The 22,419-nt window shown below is 37.3% G+C and overlaps 1 protein-coding gene and 1 long non-coding RNA gene across 3 annotated transcripts in view; one reads left to right on the top strand and one right to left on the bottom strand.

The window, feature by feature from the left end:
* Nucleotides 1–847: 847 nt before the first annotated feature.
* LOC149781411 (uncharacterized) lies at nucleotides 848–11,535 on the bottom strand. Its single transcript, XR_016414491.1, has 5 exons — nucleotides 11,527–11,535; nucleotides 10,375–10,446; nucleotides 8,112–8,267; nucleotides 5,753–5,855; nucleotides 848–4,553 (listed from the first exon to the last, which is right to left on the bottom strand). It is a non-coding gene; the product is annotated as an uncharacterized LOC149781411 (long non-coding RNA).
* The window catches only part of LOC149781410 (cationic amino acid transporter 4-like), a 50,737-nt gene continuing 38,834 nt past the window's right edge, over nucleotides 10,517–22,419 (top strand). For both annotated transcript variants that reach the window (XM_089935501.1, XM_089935502.1), the window contains exon 1: nucleotides 10,517–10,737. The gene's annotated coding sequence lies outside the window, so the exon portion shown is untranslated. The remainder of the gene's footprint in view (nucleotides 10,738–22,419) is intronic.

Raw genomic sequence — 22,419 nt, 5'->3', positions numbered from 1 at the left:
CAGTATAATAGACGGACATGCTCGGATCCATTTCCAATTTCTGGGCAAGTCCATATTCCGCAAAGGGGTGTGTTACGGATACAGATATACATACATAAGTCGTCTGCTTCCGATATTTACAATGTCGAATCAAGCAAATGAAAAATAATGACAACTACAAATTTGCTTTTCATGTGGATTTAACAAGCGGTTTAATTTCTGTGTCCATGTATGCAGAGGGATATAATTCCAAACTCTCAACGTTATGTAATTTACGCAATTATTCAATAGTTGCCGAACAGGATGAACTACGTCATTATGTCGTCTGATGGAAATAAACTAACCTATAGTGTACGCAATATGGCGCCGTGTTAGTCTGGAAAGTCCGTTAAGCATGAAATGGTGCAGGCGATGCCAGCATTAGTGACATTCTGGTCACAGTCAGGTTAGAAATTATAAGTCAATGATTCAATTGACTTGGTTCTGTGCACCTTTATCACTTTAAACTTTCGCGTTTTTTAAATCGGTGGGGGGTACAAACAAACGGGGATGTAGAGCCAGACTATAGGTTGTTTGAAAAAAAAATTGCTTGGAATTTTATTGGCACAGATAAATTCAGCGATAAACTCTTTTCATTACAGGACAAGATTCGAATTATTTGTATTTATTGTTCTTTTTATATACTGTAACAGAAAATGTTACTTTCTATGACATGCATATATATATATATATATATATATATATATATATATATATATATATATATATATATTGTTAAAGAATTCTTTAGAGTTAAAGGTTTGAAAGGAAACAAAACATAATTTATTTTCATTATGTTGTTCCCACTTAGCAACATAATGCAGCAAAATAAAGTTAAAATTTTTATTCTGTACATTGAAATGACTTTACATGTCAATTTATATGGATATAATCAAACTAGTTTCATGTGATACATTTTTTGGTTTTGTACATGATCATCTTTTTTGACTTCTATGTTTTTTGAGCACCTTGATATTTTATAATCTAAAATGTTCTTTAATTCCATTCAGTAATGGTCATATGTGAACCTTGAAAAATGTAATTTCATCTTGGAAAACCCCAGGAAATGTATCTTTAGAAAAACGTGGGAACCATGTGAATCCCATTCATTGTAATTTTTTTCATTTTTATTGTTTATTACATGCTTTGTTACCTAAAATTAAGAAAGATCTATGTAACCCAGATCTACTGTGCGAATGTACACAATACACACCAGAACATAAATGGTAAACAGCTGGCACTATATTACGAAATCTGCTACTTTCAAACTCTTAATGCACATTAACTAGCAATTTGCTTGAGCATAAAATACAAAGAAAAAAATTGTTTGCTCTGAGTGCATAATGGAACAAGTTAGTCGAGTTTCTGGCAATACTGGAATTTTTCACCCATTAGAAACACTTGTATTGATATTATTATATCCCACTATACTATATATGTAGCGCAACTTTACTTGGCTGGCAGTTATAAATAACTTACAGTTAAATATTTATATGAACAGTGTGCAAAATTGGTGGTGCATTTAACGAGGTATAATATTAAACAAATTCCAATACAAGCACTGGATTCTTGTTGATTTTGCTCCTTTCTGTGACCTTAGAGTCCAAACATCTGGGATATGCACATCCTGGGTCTTAGCACCAGATGTATGAACTTCCTAGACCTGAGCACAAGAGATATGTACTTCCAGGACTTTTGCACCAAATTTTTGTACATCCAGGATTTCTTAGCACAAGGCATGTGTGCTTCTAGAACTTATCTCCAGACACATGAACTTCCTAGACCTGAGCACCAGACATTAGAATCAGGTTTATGAACTTCCCGGATATTTGAACAAGACGTATTTCCTTCCTTGACCAAAGCACCAGAAACATTTATTACCATGACCCTAGCACCAGACATATGTACTTCCGATAATGTATTCCAAATTGTGGCATATAATTTTCAGAAGTATGCTTTGTATGTTTATAGGTGTGTGAATTGGATTTTTAACGTAGCTTTAACAATTTTTCAGTCATATCGCTACAATGTCTGCAGTGTGGCAGTTCATAGTGATGTCTAGCACTAGGGCATCATGCCACAGACATGTAGCATGATGTCCCACCCAGTCACATTATCCTGACCCCAGGCCGACCATTCCTAACACTAACCTCTTAATGCTGAGCGCCAAGTGAGGCAGCTGTTAGTACCATTTTTGTAAGTCTTTGGTATGACTCTGCTGGGGATCAAACCCATGACCTTTCACATCCGAGGCGGACACTATAATCACTAGGCCACATGAGCGTCAGTACTGTCACATTTGATGGAACAAAAGCTGATTAATTAATGTCCAGGGATCAAACCCACGACCTTCCACATCCAAGGCAGATGCTCTAATCACTAGGCCACCGGAGCAGTCTTGTATGTTTGTGGGAAATGAAGCCTTTGTATAACTTTAATGTCCTTTTTATGACCCCTTTATGTCACATCAAGAATGAACTTTCTCAAAATACTGCCAAATATTTCCTGAAAATAGAAAGAGAAGGGGGAAGAGATAGTACTATAGATGAAAATATAATGAATAACAAACAATTCGAACTGCTTTGTATTTTAGATATTTTTTAGCTTCTAATTAAATATTTGCAACACATAAGATTCATACACTATGGCAATACAACTCTTACAAAACAGTTCAGAAGGCAATCACCATAATAAACAAACTTATAGTCTACTGATATGCTAATATTAAAACCATTTGTCGCCTTTACTCAAAGTAGATAAATTAATCTGGAAAAATAAAAGGAAGGGACAGCATGTGCCACATACAATGACTAGATTTTACATAGTTACCCTGACAACTATGAAAGGCAAAGGAAATATATAACACTTATATGTTTCATATTTGAATTCTTCTACTACATTCAATTTCATGCTAAAGACTATACAAAGAACAAAAAGTCTGAGCAGAAAAAAATGTTAGAACAGATGAAACTGACCACATGCACATTCCTGTGTATAGATAGGAAAAGCCTGCCATTATACACATCTATCCAGCAATGAAATTACATATACATCATTACAAATTTGATATCTCAACTGAACAAGTTTGCACTAAAACATTTGCTTATAACACAGACACATGAATCACATCTTTTTTTCCTATAAAATGCCAAAAGAATTTACCCTTATTTGTGAAATGTGAAGAATATTGCAAAACATATCAGTACATTTTCCTGAGCTAAAAATTTCTCAGTATACTGTAAATAATAATCTTTTGAAAAATTTTGATATTGAAAATGTCACTAATGCCTATGGAACAACTTAAAAAATATGAATAAAAATGAAATAAGCTTCATGAATGGAAATTTGTGTTTTAGTCATATTTTAATTCAGATTCAGTATAATCATCTTGTGCCCTCTTATAATTAAACAAAAAATTAATTATGAACTTTCATTTCCCTGTTGAGTTCCATAGGAAGAAATGCAAGGACACATGAAAATTGTGTGGACTCATGTATGACGACGTGGACTTCAACTTCTTCAACTTGGAATTATTTTGTTTCACAATCTGGGTGTTGACACTTTTGAAATTATGATAAAGTTTTGATTTATATCCCATGAAGCAGCCTGAAATGTACAAATAAATCTCTTACCTTTTAAAATATAAGAAACAAAAATGTTCATATGAAACAATATTCTGATCAAAATACATTCCTCATATTTGATCAATAAAACTAAATAATGGTAGTAAATATGCTTATAAATGTACTGAAAGTAAGAAACAAATTGCAGCAAATAATTACCTTAGAAATACAAAATTAAAAGTTGACAATTTTTTCTTAATCGTAAGACACAGGATTTTCAGTCATGAGGGACCATTACATTTTTAATGAAAAGTGTAACAAAATGAACAAGGAAGAGAGTGCTCACATGGATATCCCATGATGTTCTTTTCTCATGATATTACTGCGAACAAATTAAACAACATACACATAACTGCAACAATGCTAGCACAATGTGGGAAAAAAACCCATGTCAAAGTTCATTGTTACCAGTAGTTGCAAACTCAACAGATTTTAACATACAAAATAATGATACATGCATATTTCATGTTATACCACTTATTTTGAAGATGATGTCAATTTTACCAACTTCTGAAAAACTGTGGTGTCCACTATGTGCACTAAAGCAAGTATGAAACTAGTTCTTACAATAAACAACATGATTTCAACTTTAACTACATTCTAAACAACTGAAAAAATGTAAGTTTTTCATAACAGGTCATGTGACTGAATATACACAAATATATGCCATATTATAATAATGGCAATTTTTGTACAAATATTACTAAATGAAATGCATTTACATAGTGATGCAGTTAATAGTTTCCAATCCTAAAACTCATCAATACATGAGCAAAATCAGAATGAAGAACATACAATTGCAATGCAAAGCATCAACTGCAAACTGTGTCCTTGCAAAGAAAACAGGGTCTCTATTGAGACAGTAAGCATGCAAGTTGCAGGCATTGTCATAAATTACTGCCTCTGGAGCAACTGAAACAAAAAGAAGACATAAAATAATGAAACCAAAGAAAGACACCTTCATCAGCTATAGATTACCTGGCATGATCATGCTTTTCATTGTTTAATTAACCTTTGTGATTATGAGACCACAGATCGTAAGTACTGTGTTTGAAGGATCTTAGTAGTGCTTGTTCCTGTGTTGATATCCATAACAATGGTTATGCTTACGTGTTGTTGGTAAGACCCTTTTTGTGGCTGAAATCACTATTAATAGCCTTAATCCTTATCTACAAGGCTGCGAATGCATTACAAGGAAAATTATTTGCCTTCTGTCAGCACTACCACTCAGTTGAATAACTGACAAAATATTCTCACTGCACTGAAGGATGCGTGTGATTTGGATTTTTAACGTAGCTTTAACAATTTTTCAGTCATGTCGCTACCTAGTCTGCAGTGTGGCAGTTTATAGTGATGTCTAGCACTGGGGCATCATGCCGCAGACATATACCATGATGTCCCAGTCACATTAACTTGACACCAGGCCAACCATTCCTAACACTAACTGCTTAATGTTGAGTGCCAAGCAAGGCAGCTGTTAGTATCATTTTTCTAAGTCTTTGGTATGATTCGACAAGGGATTGAACCCACGACCTTCCACTTCCGAGGCGGACGCTCTAACCACTAGGCCACCAGAGTGGTCCCGAAGGATGGCTGAGGAGACCTAGGTTGTTAGAACTTCCATCTCAAATGTAGGTTCAAACACCAGCCAAGTCATACCAAAGACTTATAAAAATGGTACAGACAGCTGCCTCACTTGGTACTCAGCATTATGAGGTTAGTATTAGGACTGGTCTGCCAATTTATGAGTAAAGTAGGGACATGATAAATAAATGAAGGATCAAAATGACCCCAAAATATTATGCAGTTCATATAACTGTTAGTTCAGAGATGTTGCAGGAAAGAAAAAGACATATCTACTTATAATTTTTAACTTTGTTCATACATTTAAATCACTTATGTATAAACATAATTGGAAGCTATAAATATGTCATAAACTTAAATACACAGACAATTAAGGAAAAAAAATAGATATAAGTGTGAACTTTCACACATCTGTGGGTCTGGAATCTTTTCTGAGACACTTCTCATTCTAATATATAACATTTATCATATTAATGGCGATATCGTGCAGAGGAAATGGGAGCAAAATGCCTTTAGTAAGGACGTACAGATGCTTCAAACCCAGTGTGGCCTGGGTAGGTAATGAAACACATGACTCTTGTATTACTGCTGATGAAAGCCCACACACTGTAAAATGTGTACATGATGCATCTGAAAAATACAATTATTTACAAATTCAGGAAACAACATTCTTAAAAAGGTGTGCAACAAACATGTACAAAATCATACAAATTCTTAGGTAACAATTAATAATAATATTCTTAAACAACAAAATATTGATAAATCAGCATCAAGAGTTTAAAATGTTAATATATTTCGTCTTGCTTGGAAATATGTTACCACTGGGTTATTGTATAGTGCCCAGAATGCAAAACTGTAAATGAGAAAATCCAAATATAAAATTATTTCCATTTAATATATATATATATATATATATATATATATATATATATATATATATATATATATATATATAGGTGATTGCATATGCATAAACACATATTTTATATACTGACTTGAAAGATAAGCAGTAAACAAATAATATGTCTCAGTGACCTTGAGTAAAAATCAATTATTGTCTGACATAATAATGTCTAATGATAGAAAATATGATAGATTCCTTACGGCCATGCCAGCACTTTAGTGTCAAAGTACAAATGTACCTAATTTGCAAATATTCTGGAAAGAAATGCCTCAAATATCAAACATTATAGATAATTTTGACCCAACAATATGTACCTAGAATAAATAAACTGGAACATGAAATCTCCCAACACATCATAATGCACAAAAAAAATCATCCCATATTGAGTACACGTTCAGTTTGCCCATCATACTGAAGCTTTCCATCACAATCTAAAATTAAGCACAATCTAAAATAGCCTGAAAACAAACAAATAATTAAAAACTGAATGAAGCTAATGTCATTGTTATATAAGATACTAAGAACTGTCAAGTGGCATAACTACAGTGGTAGCAGGTACAGTGTCATGCTGTGTAGCCCAGTTGTCCTAGGGGCCCAGCCCAACCAGGAAAAAAGTAATTGACAGTAATGGGGGGAACCAGTACAAAAAAGTTTGCTGTGAGGTCCATGGTGAGACAGTTCCACCATTGGAACTGTCTCTATTGCTCAATTGTTTTTTAACATTAATAACATCATCTGATAATAAATGACCATATAAAATAAAACTACAGTTAGCCCAATATCAACATCTTGCTTTCTGTAAATGACTATGTAATTCAGCATTTAGAATTTCCAAAACATATAAAGGCTACACTCTGCTTTTGTTACAATAACCAAATTATTTCTATGTACATTGGTTCTAACTGGTGCTAGTAAAGAACAGCCTTAGAACATCTATCTTAAATGTCTTTCACGTTTTCAAAGAAGCATTGTTAAATTAGAATATGGAATTAGAACACTGCTTTTCATTTCATATTCAGTGTGAGTTTTTTGTATGATTTATTTTTCAAAGCTGTTCACACATGCCTACTGACAAGAGATTTGTACCATGAAGAAAATAATACTGAAACACAGGAAGTTATTCTGTTGTAAATGTGATGCTAATGAGAGTTTATTTTATTAGGAATATCTGGATCTTGTTCACAGAAGTGGATCTATTTAAATCATATTAATACAATTCAATTAGGGTGGTATTGATATTATCAAAAGGTGCCATCATTATCTTTATTGCAAGATGATTTTTTTAAATCACAAGAATTCAAATGGTGATTCATTGAAAGGAGATTGATTTTTAACTCTGTTTTGAAAGGTCATATATGATCATTATATCCTTCCGTGCAAAAAACACAATCCATAGACATAATTACATAGAATAAGATTTTTGAGGAATCCCATGCTGAGTTGTTGTTGACAAAAACCTGCAGTAAATATGTGCTTGGTTAACATGCAGTTTGCAAATATTTCAAAGTATGGTTTCTGAATGGTCATTCTTTAAAACCAACTGTCAGATGAAAACTGATTATATAAATGAGACTACACTGTTGTTATGACTGTGGTAAAGTTGAATGGCATAATATGATAATAAATCAGTGTATATAACATACATCTTGAATATTTCTTTTTTAAAAAAGGTAGCTCACTGCTATATGTCAATCAGAGTCATTTACACCAAAATTTCTGTTGAAATCAATGACCATTAAATCCATACCTATCACAAGTTGCCATAATTTTTACATTGCATAAATTGATTACTTAAGACAGTTTTAATTGAAAACACTTTGCATTTTACCTTGTACATAAGCAATTTCATTATCAGTACAGCTGGGTACACTATAAGAAGGTCCCTCTAATTTATTAAAAGAGACAACACTGATAATAGTATTACAAAAGAATTATTGTCTAGAACAATGAAATGCAGCCGATATTCTGGGAGTAAAACCTACTTTTAGAGCCTTGTTACTATTATCCCATCCACTGCAAAAATCTTTCATTCTGTCATTCAATTCTTGATATGCATGTTCATGTTTTAATGTGTGCCTGTAAAGCCATCCTTCATCTTCACCATCTGGTGCAATAGATATGTCTCCTAAGGTAAAGGTCTGAAAATGATTTTGTGAAGTGTTAGATATAAATTTAATTTAACAAAGCATATGGCTCAAGCATGTAAAGGATAAAATGATGAATAAGCAAATATTTGGAAACAATTATGTGTGTCCATTGGACAAGGATGCCTTACACTCACCTCTGTTTTTAATATTTATGAAGAAAAGAAAATCAAGTGAGACAACGTAACCACATGTAACATGTTCAGATGAACTCAACAATTAATGACTGCAACATTTCTTAGCAATTAGAACATTTATGATATATATATATATAATAGACCTGTGACGGTTCCAATATGGTTGATAATTCTGAATTATTTATTCTAGTTCCATGTAGATATATTGTCGTCCTCTTAACATGAACACATCTCCTCATAGGAACTTTGTCAAGGTTGTATGGTACAGTGTCGTCAAGAGAGATAGGATATCTGTATAACTCTGTTCTACATTTGTACTGCACAGGCTAAAAATGAAACAAATTTATGATGCATATTATCTGTCAAAACAGAATCTTCATAAACGGACTCTGCTATTATTACATGAAAGTCACATGTGTATTTGTTCATTAAGTCATATACTTTTTATGCCATTCAACATTTAATCTTATGCTGCAATCTCAGACCATTTTTCACTAAAAGAATAGAATACTATGGCTGAAGACCAGACATAAAAATATACAGTCCACATTATCCAGCTAAATAAATTTACCCAATGTTGACATTTGCCCAAGACAGATGGTACAGTAAATACTTAATGACCAAAAATGTAACCATAACCATTGCAAAGTTTTGGAAAAGGGCAAACAGTATTGCTGATTATATTTTGATTATACTTTCTTTTCAGTTATTAAAAGAAAATTATACATACAAAAACCATGTTATAAATATATTAAAAAGTATCATCCTCAACTAATTTACAAATTATTTTTAGCACCCCACAGCTCTTTTAGTGAGTGATTTTACCCATCCTACCTGACAATGCATTCTTTACTGAATTCTTTACTGAAAGTCTCTCTTTCAACACAAAGAAACTCTACTGCACTTTTTAGTATGTTAAAAACATGATAACCATACATATACTAACCGATTTTTAAAAGAAATCCCATGCAACAACTTTTGGACAATAAAATATGTTACAAGGTTATAGATCACTTGTCTCCACTAGTAGACATTTTCAGGAATATGACAAGGCAAAATGATCAAATATTCTCATAAAAGTGGCCCTCTTCTACTTAATTTTGTCACTGCAGTTGAGTTTGCCCACCTAATTTAAATATTAACAAGTGAAGTTAGCAAAGAAATCTGAAATAATTGGATGCTCTCAAAAATTCAATTTATTCAGCTGTTTATATATAAAAAAAATTAAAAAATGGTCTGTACAAGGGCACATAGACAACATGGTACAATCTGAAAGGCCTTCTGTGTTAGAATGTTTTATATCAATTATGATGAAATGGCCCAGAGTAATTTCTGAGAAGTTGTGTATTCATTATATTTTATGTGGATGAGCATCACATTTGTAAAACGTTCTTTATATATATATATATATATATATATATATATATATATATATATATATATATATATAGCAAAACGTATACGGGGCATGTATGCGTTAAACACCGATTATTTCGGCAATGTGTGTCATTTTTTAGAATTTGGTTTTACGTACATTTAAATTGACGTTATTCACTTCAGTGGATCCTAAATACATCTATATTCCTTTCAAAGGTCATTATTTACATGCGCCAAGAATTATACATGACAAACTCTATGTTAAAGTATATTTTTGGACGACATCAACCTAAAGGTGTGATACAGTACAATCCGGATTGAATGTTGTATGCTGTAATGTCACAATGAAAGCTATGCATGTGATAAAACAAATTTATACTACCCTATATTGCGATGATTAAATATGACACGCTCTCTCTCTCTCTCTCTCTCGTGTGTGGCCTATTTCTGCCACAATTGTTACAGTCGACAGCGATAGATACGTTACATCTGGAGGTTTCTTGATGACAGTTAAGGTGCCTTGATGACAGTTAAGGTGCAGATCAGTCAATAATCTGGACTGACAGACTTTGGTTGTAAAAATTTACCACATGATCGTCGTTATTTTCTCTCCTACACTTTTCAATTTTTTTTTTTATTTTTTTTTTTTTCTTCTTCTTCTTAGTGTGTTGTTAGTAAGGGGCTTTGCCAGTCAACTTCCTGCGAACTAACCAATGAGAATCCGGTGCTTGTTTTGGAATTTGTTTATTATTACACCTCGTTTAACCGCAGTCGAATCGATATCGCCATATTTAGTCCAAAGTAGCAGTACTAGTCACATCAAACTAGACCACGACTACACAGAAAGCAGTTCAGTGTTGTTTTCATTTAATTAACGTTATGTAATTGTAAGGGATGTTTCATTATATTTTCAGAATGAGGACACATATTCGTTTCTGAAACGTATGCAGGTAGGTACTGAAACCAACAGTTTTTTATTTTTTTTTTAACCTTAGGTGTACATGATCCGGAAGTAGTTAATTATATCAATCATGTTGTCATACGAATCTTTACGTTACAGGCACAGGGACTCGTATCTTTGCTTATAACTAGTTATTATATAGTACATGTATGACAGGTCAATGTTAAGCAACGATACGAGTCCCTGTGTTTGCAGGTAGAATTTAGTTTTAAATTTAAGTGCTAAGTTTCATGTTTATCTTTCGAAAGTTGTTTGTATGTCAGCTGTCATATACCAAGGACATCATTTATTCACATAATTTACGGATACCCAGTGGCGTCACTCGGGTTGGTGTCACCCAGTGCGGTAGCTCATGGTGTCACCCCCATGGTCCTCCTTCCGTAACAGACCATACAGAATCCTTAGTAATGTCATTTTGGTGTCACCCCTTCTGATGGTGTCACCGCCCGCATCCCCCTAGCGACGCCACTGCTGTGCCTGCTAGTCATGTATTTAACTATGATCGGTTATCCGCTTATGAAATCCGACTAGACCGAGCAGTGTGTGCTCTGTAAAATTTGCAATTTTTCATTTTGGTGTCACCCCTCTGAGATGGTGTCACCCGGTGCGGTCCGCACCCCCCTAGCGAAGCCACTGGGATACCTTTATAGTGCCTTCCATGCACAAGTGATTGAAGGTAAATAGTGTCTAATGTTAACCTCATGGTTTCTTTGTCTTTACGTTACCGGGTGACCTAGTGGTCTAAGACGCTTGCCTTTACATATCACTGATATCTCACCTTTGTCATTTAGGTTCGAGTCTCGGGGTGTTACGAAACACACAAATCTACACCCGAGTCTAGGCAAATCCACCGAAATCCACACCAAATCCAATTTTGTCTACCGTCTCACCTATAAATGACAACGCTCTCTTCGCCGCCGATTTTTTTTCCCCTTTAAAACTTCATCATTTTGATTAATAATAAATACAAATGCAATTTACTAGTATCATATCTTTCGACTTTAATCTCTTAAGGAATAAATGACAAATCGCTCCATCGCATCACTTCATCGCTCGGCCAAATATTACACGATGGAGAGATGGAATGATTTGCCCTAACAGGATTCCATATAAATGACCTATAAAATATATAAATGACCAAAAACAAATGTTGAAAATATTTTATTGTCATACAGAAGTGGTTTCTCTCTCTCTCTCTCTCTCTCTCTCTCTCTCTCACACACACACACACACACACACACACACACACTCCTTCATAATTAACTTGATTCGTTATTGATTCGGTATTAAGAAGGTGAAAAAGAATAATATGTAAGTACATTACTTTATCCAGTTGGCCATTTATAATATTTTTAGTCCGGTCTGATGCTGGCTTTTTCCCAACCTTTTCGGAAGCCTTGAGACATTTAAAGATTCAAAATTTAAAAAAAAGGCCACAAAGTTGCAAATTATACTTTAAAAAAGTAGCATTATGTATATATTGTAGTTTTCCTTTCCAATAACTTGCCTCTTCAATTTCCTTCCCTTTAATTCTTTCATGACATATATTTACTAGCACTATTGATTTTATTAAAACCTCGAAATAATCTTCACTTGGTTTATCTGGTATGTTTTGCGCTGTAATATATCATTTTGCCTAACTATGATGTAATTCCTCAATATCTGTCTCATTTCGTCCCTTGTTGTCTGTCTTAATTAATTGCTTTTATCTTCGTACTTTTCAAAAAGTTTTCGAAATTTTTATATCCAATGTTTTTTCTCCAGATTACACTAGTCATATCTGTTGAAGATACAAAGATTATATCAACTTGTATTGTTGAACGGTTGAGCGTGACCTTAATTTGATTATAATTACGTAACAACTTTGAATATGATGAAAATTGATTTAATTAATTGCTGCTACAAATCCTTTATTTATCAAAGGAATCTACTATATGCATATCATCGCACGTGTCTTGAACATCGACGATTTATTCTACTGTTTGACATTTGGAAACTGTTACAAAGAACGATTATTCAGGGTAACAGTTAGCTTTCAATGCCCTTGGTAAGATTTACACGATTTTTTCTCTTTTTTTTTCTTTTCTTGTTTTAGTAAAAATTTATACGTACGCACCCTTAGTTGTGTCCATTAATTTTGCATATGCCGAAAATTATTAATAAACGTTCATTGTGACAAAGTAAGATGTTCAAATGCTTTACTAAAGCAAAGTGAGCGCTATCCAAACCGGCTGATTATAAGAAATATTATATTTAATGTATAATTTAAATGTATTGCTTTATGTATTTATGAAATATTTATTAACAATCATAAATATATATTTGTGATTTACTATCACCGAAAAAGATAAACCATGGCAAGATGTATACACACTGCAAATATTAAATCTGGCATGAAATTTACATGGAAATCTAAAGTTATGAATATGAATTTTTAGTTAACTTTATCGAATGCCTTCTCCTGTTCTAGGCAGATGAAGGGGCATAGGATTTATTTTTGCTATGTATAGTCACAGATGTTGCAAATCAAGTGGCCACTATCGAAAATTGAACGTATTTTAAACTCGTCATGCTGGAATCATGTGTATGATGGCTGGCATAAGATTACTAGACTTTACTAGCCAACAACCGTTTTGAATTTACTGCAGTAGTGAATAGGGATACCGTAGGGTCTATGGGACTTATCATTAAAAACACCCCTGGGACACTATAGGGTCTATGTAAATTTAACATTAACACCCCTGGGACTGTATAGGGTCTATGTAAATTTAACATGGACAAAAAACCCTGGGACACTATAGGGTCTATGGGGAATTAGCATTACAGACCTTTCCTGGGACTGTATAGGGTCTATGTAAATTTAACATTAACACCCCTGGGACTGTATAGGGTCTATGTAAAATTGAAACGGGGAGGGTTTCTATTTATTTTTTTTAAAAAAATAGAAAAAAATTAAAAAAATAAAAAGTAAGAAAGGGGTAGGCAATTAAAAGTGGATCTCTTTTCGAGAAATGTGGGTGGCCCTGAAAAGGGCCTTTCTGTTTCTTCTTCTTCTTCTTCTTCTAACTCCTTAACTTCTTTATCCATCCCCTTATTTTTTCCATCATTCCTTTCTTCTTCTTCTTTTCTGTTTCCGGTATCCAGTCCGGGTGACCCATGGCTCGGAACTTCTGTTGGATTTTCATCCAGTTAGCGTTTAGTTTCTCTAGTTCTTCCTTTTTCTTTCTATTTTCTTCTTCTTTTCTTTCCTTTGACCACTTTTCTTTGGTCTTCTTGACGTCTTCGGTCAGCACATTCCTCATTACTTCTTCCGCTTTCTTAAGCTTGTCTAAGCCCCACTTCACAAAAGACCAATCTGTCCATTCTACAATGTCTTCTAAAAAACACCTTACACTCTTCACATAAACTATGGCTTCTTTCAACTTGCCCACTTTCACATACGGTGGGTTAATGAAACCTCTGATTCTCTTCTCCTCATCCTCTATCATTTCTTTCACAATATCGATGGCTAAGTGGAAGCTGGTTACTTGTCTTGAGACGAAGTCTTTTGTCACTGCATGCCTCCATTCCTGTTCAAGCCTTTCTGCTACATTCAACCCATCCACCATCCAATACCAACTTCCCATAAGGTTGTTATACAAAGCTGAAACTGCTGGCATCTTCTTCTTTGCTTATTCCGTGGAATGGGCTCCAATGGCAAACACTGTTAGTTTTATAGTTAAAGCGCGGACGTGAAGGAAAACATCCCCCTAAAATTGATATTACCTAGATCATGACCAAACAACGCGCGGACGTGAAGGAAAACATCCCCCTACTTTTCTCATTTCATATCATCTACTATCCACATACGTGAAGCAGCAATAAACAAACCAAAATCTACCATTCACACAAGCCAAGTATCAAAATCAAATCCTATTCAAATCCTAATCTACTATCCACACAAACGTACGTGATCCGTTACAAAACCCTAACTATACTCTCCACATACGCTAAGAAACAATAAACAAACCCATAATCTACTATTCACACACGCAAATCATTAAAATGAAACCCTACACACTATTTCTTTTCTAGAGATTTGGGTAGCCCTGAAAAGGGCTGTTTTTTTTAACTACAGTGACATCTGGTTAATGCTGGCACCTTCCTGGCCTGGCACCACACACACATCTTCTACTCCAATCTTTCCAGTTGACTCGTTTGACTGGGAGCGCAGAGGGAGGATGATTAGCTTCATCACCCCAATCCTCTGTCTCTGGTATCTTGTAAGCCATCCTCTCTCCTATTTTCGTTTCCTCCTCTTCCTTTTGTCTTCTGTCCTCCTCTTCTTTCTTTATCCTTGCCTCTTCTACTATGGCCTCCGCGGCCAGTTCATTTACTATGCGCCTGGCATATTCCAGGTGCATCTGGAGTTCCAGCAGTTTCACAATTCTGGTATTCATTGTCTTGTCAACGAATGAACAGGGTAGCTAGACTGCCCAGTGATTTTCAATTTATAGTAAAAGCGCGGACGTGATGGAAAACATCCCCCTAAAACAAAATTGATCTTACCTAAATCATGACCAAACAACGCGCGGACCTAAAACAAACACTCACTTTTTTTACTATCCATTACTAATTTAAAAATTTTCATTAATCACTTCAATATACTATTCACATACGCAAAGCAATCCAATCAAACCCCAAATCTACTCTCCACGTCAACAAAAAAAAAACAAAAAAAAAATATGATCATGATCTACTATCCACACAAACACATACACTCACACAACAAAAGAGTCAGTGTTTATATTCACACTACTCTACATACACACATTGGCAAATCGATTGTTATTTCTTTTCTAGAGTATTGGGTAGCCCTGAAAAGGGCTGGGGTTTTTTTGTTTGCTATAGCAATCTTTTAGTTTCTAAGAATGCTACGTCCTCAGAGGATAGACTTTCTGACGATAGGTCTGCTTCTTCGGAAAGAGAAGAAGAACTCTTTGGTGTCGATACGACAATCGACAAAGCCTCTGTCAGGTTCAGGTTGCTGCTGCTGCTGCTGTTGTTGCTGTTGCTGCTGTCTCTGAAGTCTGTACTTCTCTGTCCATTCTTCTTTCTCCCTGTTCACTTCTTCTCTGAAGAGCTCTTCTATCAGGTCTTCAGTGACTTTTAACATTCTCACATTCTCTATCTCTTCTGGCTTCTGTATCAGACTGTGTCTGACCCTATGCAAATTCACGTAGGCTTCGTTTAGCTTAGCTAGTTTGGAGCACATCTTCGTAGGAGGATGAGTCGACAATGGATGGTTAGACTGGAAACTGCCCCGGTTCTTAAAGTCAAAGCGCGGACGTGAAGGAAAACATCCCTCTACGGTTTTCGAGCCGCAACGTTCAATGAGTGTCATGAGAGGGATAGAGAGAAGTCAAAGAGCATGAATCAACAATCTTATAGCCAAACAAAAGACAAAGGCATTTTTTTTCAAAACACAACATTTTTTATTCAAAATCACTTAACACTAACAAACAACTCTAACATTTTTAACAATAATCCAACAATATAACATCAAACATTTTGTTTCAATTTACACATTATTTTGGACAGGGTTGGCAACGTTGTGAATGAAATTGTGATTTCCACTGTTGGAAGTCATTAGGCCATTGATGGACACTACGTTTCCTAGCTAGAGACAAAAGATAAGCATAATGGTCACAAAACCATTGATCTACTTTCACATCATTTCTAGAAGAAGAACGAGGATCAAAATGAGTCACTAAATGTTCTAAGGAATAGCCCAGGCTGCGATGATGCAGAATATACACAATATTGTCCACACACCAGGGAATCTGTGCCTTGTAATTTCACATTATTGAATCGGGTGGTCTGAGCATTTCTTCTCATAAAGTCAATGATATCGTCTTCCAAAGGAGGCAATCCGTACGAATCGAAATATTCCACACATCCTTCTTGAGGAAAGTAGACGGCTACCCAGTGGGTTCCTGGGAGATGACTGTCGTCCGTGTTGATCACATAAGCTAGATGGTCTTGAGGTTTTCGATGAGGGAGTTCATCTTTAGCACAGACGACACGATTCCAAGAAGCCGTATACGAACTGTGGTTCAAAAGGTAATAAAGTTCCCAGTTATCCATGTTTTGTTTTTTTCTTCTTCACAGGTAATAATAAGTCATCAATTCGATCCTGACTTTTTGCTTGAAAATGTCTGACAAATAACCGTTTCTTCGTTTCGTCTCCTCACTCTAATTCAGGAGAGCTTCGATACGATTGATCTCTTGAGTGGTTAATGGTGGACAAGAATGTTCACGCAAGTCTTTATACCACTGATGCAACACGACTTCGTCCGAGATGAGACTCCAAGCTTCCTCCAGATACTCGTCCAGTTTTTCTTCTTGACTCAGCATCAGGCATTTATCGTGTTGAATTTGACTGGGATGATCGTTTTGACATCCATAGCACTCTTTTTTGATCAATTCCGTCATTTTTTCCACCAAGTGTTTGACAAAACAGGAGACTAAATGCGCTTCTTGTTGTGGCCATCTTGACTTCATCATAACTTCGTCGTCTTTGTCTTGAGATTCTTTTTCCACGGTCTCCTCACATTCCATCTCCAAAGTTTCTCCACTAGGTAAAGAGGGATAACAGTCTTCCATAGCTTCTAATAGTCTAGAATGACTTCTCTCAAACTGTTGATTTCTGTGGTATTATCGAATTCTGCATACAGGATGACGTTCACTGTCTCGTCCAGTGGCTTTGCAAACTGAAGTTCCACACGAATCTGGCCGGATTTTATAGGGTGGAAATGTCCCTCGTCGCAGCCTTGGTCTGGAGTGAAATCGAAAGCCCACAAAGCATAGCCTCCTGCGTAATCCTCGTACGTAATGCCGTGACTGGTGGTGGTCCCTAATTGTCCGGTGGCTTCGTACAGGGACAAGTACGATCTCAAGTAATTCATCTTTGTGTCACCAAAGTCAGGTTCGAAAGGACGGGTACACAAGGTCATGCCATCGCGACTGACTTCGATTTTCTTCACGTCGAAGTGTTGAAAGTAGAAAGGATTTTCAGCGAAGGCTCCGTTGAAGGCTGAATTCAAGACCATACCAAGGATTAAACGCTTGGGTAACTGTTCTTGAAACAGATGATCTTCGATCATGGAATGATGGTTACGGGGAATGGTGAACGTTTTCACTTCCACGCGTTGGATGGGATACTTGGCGGTCGTTCTGCTCAACGTTTGACTGATGTCGTTTCCCACTTTAGGTAACACTTCCACGCGTCGTACGTAGAGTTTGGCCTCCTCGATTTTGCTTTTGGCAGAACTATCAGCCAACAAATGGAAAGCGGCACTGCTACGATTCAGTCTCAAGCGAACATTTACCCCGTTCAGCAAATATTTCTCTTGCAACCACATGTCCAAATGCAAACGATCCATCAGTTCTAAACTCTTCTTATTTAAGATTTTGCTTCGTCTTTCCACAAAGCCGTCATTGCTTTTATTTAATGTGTTAAACTCCTTCGCTTCGTCAGGTTCCCATAGCACACAGGCATTGAGATGAGTATTCTTGGCATCTATTCCGTACGTCAAGAGATTTTCCAGGTAGGCACGGTAAGGGTAAGTATCCATGCTGCTGCTGACCAGTTTGTTATTCAAGTACAAGTCCACTGAGCTGAATAAGGAATGCATGAAATTGTTGACGGGAGCTATATTCTCAGTGTCTTCTACTCCACCATCATCCTTATCTAGAACTTTGACTTTCAAGTACAAGTAACTGCTATTCAGATCGATGTAATCTTCGGGCTGTCCCTTGATTTCAAACTCGATGGGAGCGGAATCTGTCAATGAGGAGACGGGGTGAAATTCCACCCATTGGGATTCTTGCATCGTCATCATGGTAGGTGGCATGGCAAACAGATCCAGTTCCGACTTGGAACAAGCGCATGACTCTCGGTGCATCATTTTTTTTCTGTGTCTCAATAATCGAAAGCGTCTAAGTCTCGAACGGTTCTTCTTTTCTTTGCCTTTCTAGCTTTAGACGTGTGAAGTCTGGTGAAAGGGTGTTTTCTTCGTCGTCTCTTTCTGCCTTGTCCTTGCTGAATGCTTGACTCGGTAGCGTGCGGGGCATTTATAGGTGTGTCTCGTCGGCCCAAAAGGTCTTTATCCGTTTGTAGCAAGACATTTTTGCCTGCCCTCATGAAGGCTTCTTTGGGGTTTTGTTTGTGGATGATGACATTTTGGAGAAATTCTTTGCCTTGTGTCAGTGCAGCATCTTTCAAGGCGTGCAATCCGCGTGTCACCATCGGTTTCAACACCGGAGCCACCGAAAGAAAGGCCGATTTTAGCATATCTCCTAAACCGTGTCCTCGCTGTCGAGCAACCCCTCGGTACACTGGATACATGACTTACGAATCGTGAGAGAACCGTTTTCTAAAATGGAGTTTCACCGTGACTTTTCCTTTGGTGAATGGAATATTTTGTCCCAAATCTCCTTTTATAGCAATGTTGACCATGTCCAAATACGACTTGCTGACAGGCAAATAATGAGGATGTACAAATTCGCGGTGAATGTGGTAAGTGTTTCCACCTTCCTCGTCAGTGACCGTGGCAGAATTTACTTTGAAAGGAATGACACGCAGTAACGGCACGGAGGTGTGTCCCACCACGTTGTACTCCACCACATCGGAGTACATAAAGATTAAATTCAGTCCCTGGTTCAGTTCTACCGGGAAACGAAAATACCTCGCAAAATGCCCGTTGTTGTCAATCTCTGCTTTCTCAATCTTTTTGGAGTGCTTATCCGTGACCAAATTGAGGTCTCCACCCAAAATGTCATACAATTCTGGGCAAAATTTAATACGTATACTTTTTTCCTCACTTTCAAATTTGATGAGTAGACGGTGAGACGGTTTGTGGTACTCAATGGTGACACGTTTTTTTAGTCCGGTCAGAACTTTGTCAAATGCTGCATAGAATTTGTCAGCAATGACCTCCACCAGATGTTGACCACTAAAATAATGGCCTGAGTTAATTTTAAAGTGATAAACGTAAAAAGGAGGAGAAGTGTCACTGCTGCTGCGGGGTATTGGGGTCTTGGGAAGTGATTTATGTTGAGAAGTGGTCATCATGGTTTGCTGCACTGTTGGGTCCAGAATTTCGACGTCAAAAGTGTTTTGAGTTTCAGTGATGTTTTTGATTTGTGTTGGGTGAATCATTTCTACCAAAGCCACTTCCCATTGGGCTTCGTGATCTAATGGGATGGCCTGAGGTAATTTGGCCGTGTAACAGCACAACGTGTTGTGGGGAAACACCTCCATGGAACTGTCACTGGGTAAGGTTAAGTAAAATTGGTTTTGGTGACTCATAATTCCAGAGTTCTGTGGCTGTCCGAGGGGTTACTGGACGTCAGAGGCGTGTCTCCGCCCAAAATGGGGTTCTGGTTGTGGTTGTTGTTGGAGTGGTGACTGACACTGGCACTGGACACAAGGTTCCCGTGGTTCCCGTTCGAGGAGAATTTCAGGGAGGGATTGGGAAGCAGGTAACCGATGCAACTGCTCAATAAAATGGTCCACAGTTGTTTGTCTCCTTGTTGCAAACTCAAATTGGCGATGGCTGCCCCGATGACTCAATACACTACGAAGATTTGGCAGAAAAAGACGATTTGCGTTTTAGGCACACGTTCTCCGCACCACACCCACAAAGGTTGTTTTTGTAAATCTTGCAGAGAAGAACTAGGTGAAGGAGTGGTCGACGTAGCTGCGTCTGTGTGAAAGGGCATGATGGTCACTTCTTTTTATAGTCGATGACTTGCGAAGCGTCGATCCAAGAATCAAAACTGGGTGGATATCCTTTCCAACGTACTTTGACTTCTTTGACACGTCGTTTGCCCACTTTACGGGTTCTGCGTTCGAGAATGCTTTCGATGTCGTACACGTCGTCTTCTGTTTTGGTGACACGTTGTAACTCGGGCAAATAAAACGTTCCTTTGAGCACTTCTCCGTTCATGTCTTCCAATTTATAGACGGCAGGATGACGACCATGTACTCGTCCAGTGACGCGAAACAATTCGGTCGTCCAGTTAGGTAAGTAACCTTTGTCGAAAGTGCGTTTGGTTTTGCCAATGCGCACCCAATCTCCTACGGCCAACTCTCCACTTTTCTTGGGGACAGCCCTCGTCGGGGACGTACCAAACAGGCGCTCAAACACCAACACTTCGTTGTCGGGAGTCACGTCTTGCGGGGCACGTCCAATGCTTCGATGGTAAGATTGGTTGTACGCTTGCACCAGGTGCGGTAAGATGTCGATGTACTTCAGAGTGTGGTGATGCGTAAAATATTTCCACATGCGTTCTTTCAAAGTGCGTTGAAAACGTTCCACGATGCTGGCTTTGGTTTCGGGATTCTCGGTGGTAAAAAAATGAATGTCACGTTTCTTTAATTCTTTTTGGAAAGCTTGGTTCAGAAATTCGGTACCTTTGTCCGTTTGCCATCGAAGAGGGTGACGACCGCTTTGTTTCAACACTCGTTGCAGGGCTCGCACTAACTCGCTGCTCGATTTGGAAGTCAAGGGTTACGACCCAGGCAAATTTGGAAAAGACGTCGATGACACAAAACAAATATTTGTAGCCACGATTGTAGCTGGTCAAATGAGAGACATCGGCTAAATCGGCTTGCCATTGATGATCGATGCCTTCCACTCGGGTGCGACTTCTGGCAAACTTGCGTCGAATGGGTTTGTGTAAAGTGTAGGTAGCTTGTTCTTGTAACCATCGTTGCACTTGAGGGAGACTTTTCAGTCGAGTTTTGGCAGCACGATACAATTTTTGAACTCCTGCGTAACCTGCAGGATGCTAGGGATCGTAGTAAATGCTGGCTAAGACTTTTTCCATTTTTTGTGTTTGTGTGTTAATAAGTTACCTACTCTTCGGTGATGCTACTTTGAGTGGGACGAAAGGGTGGTTTAGAAGCGGATTTACGTGTCCGATGGGCTACGGGAGTAGAACTCGAAGGTAGTGGTGGTGGAGGTGGCAATGGAATGGCTTTGGTCTTCTTTTCTTTTTTCACTTCTGGCTTCCCTTCTTTCTTTTTCACTTCCGTCGAAGGAGGAGTGGACATCATCTTTTTAACCCAAGCTTTCATTTCTTCTCGTTGGGGTGTGGGGGACGGGGTCAACAAGGATGCTGCAATCTTACTTGAAATGGGTGCTGCTGACGGTGTTTGAAACACTTCTCGCATCTCGTCTTCCTCAGGTCTTCGTGGGGTAGCATCTCTGGTGACCTCTGGGGATGGTAGAAGTGGTGGTGGTGGTGGTAGTGATGATGGTGCTGGACTTTTCATTAAGGTCTTAAAATTTTTCAGAGTGGGTAGAGCTGTTTCGTCTAAAGCTTTCTGGTGAAAGAGTTGCAGTCGTTGCAAGAGTTGACCGTACTTTTGCGATTTTTCTGTTTCGGACAAATCTTGGCGATCCATCAAGGACTGCAATTCGTGTTGTATGTGAGACATCTCGCTCAAATTGGGATTGGGAGGTAAATGCGGGGTGCGTTGTTCTTGCCAACAATGGTATTCCATCCATCGTTTGTAAGGCACTAAAGCTAGTTTTCGTCCTTCCATGGGGTTGACAGGGGTCGATTCTGAGATCTTGGGACTTCAGAGGGCTTTTTTTATCTTGCTCCCACCAGTCCTCCC

The sequence above is a fragment of the Sinohyriopsis cumingii genome, chromosome 15 (genome assembly GCF_028554795.1).
Source record: "Sinohyriopsis cumingii isolate HCF-2022 chromosome 15, ASM2855479v2, whole genome shotgun sequence".
Taxonomy (NCBI): Eukaryota; Metazoa; Mollusca; class Bivalvia; order Unionida; family Unionidae; genus Sinohyriopsis; species Sinohyriopsis cumingii.
Note: the sequence above shows the minus strand (reverse complement) of the source record. Positions and strands in the feature narration are given on the sequence as shown.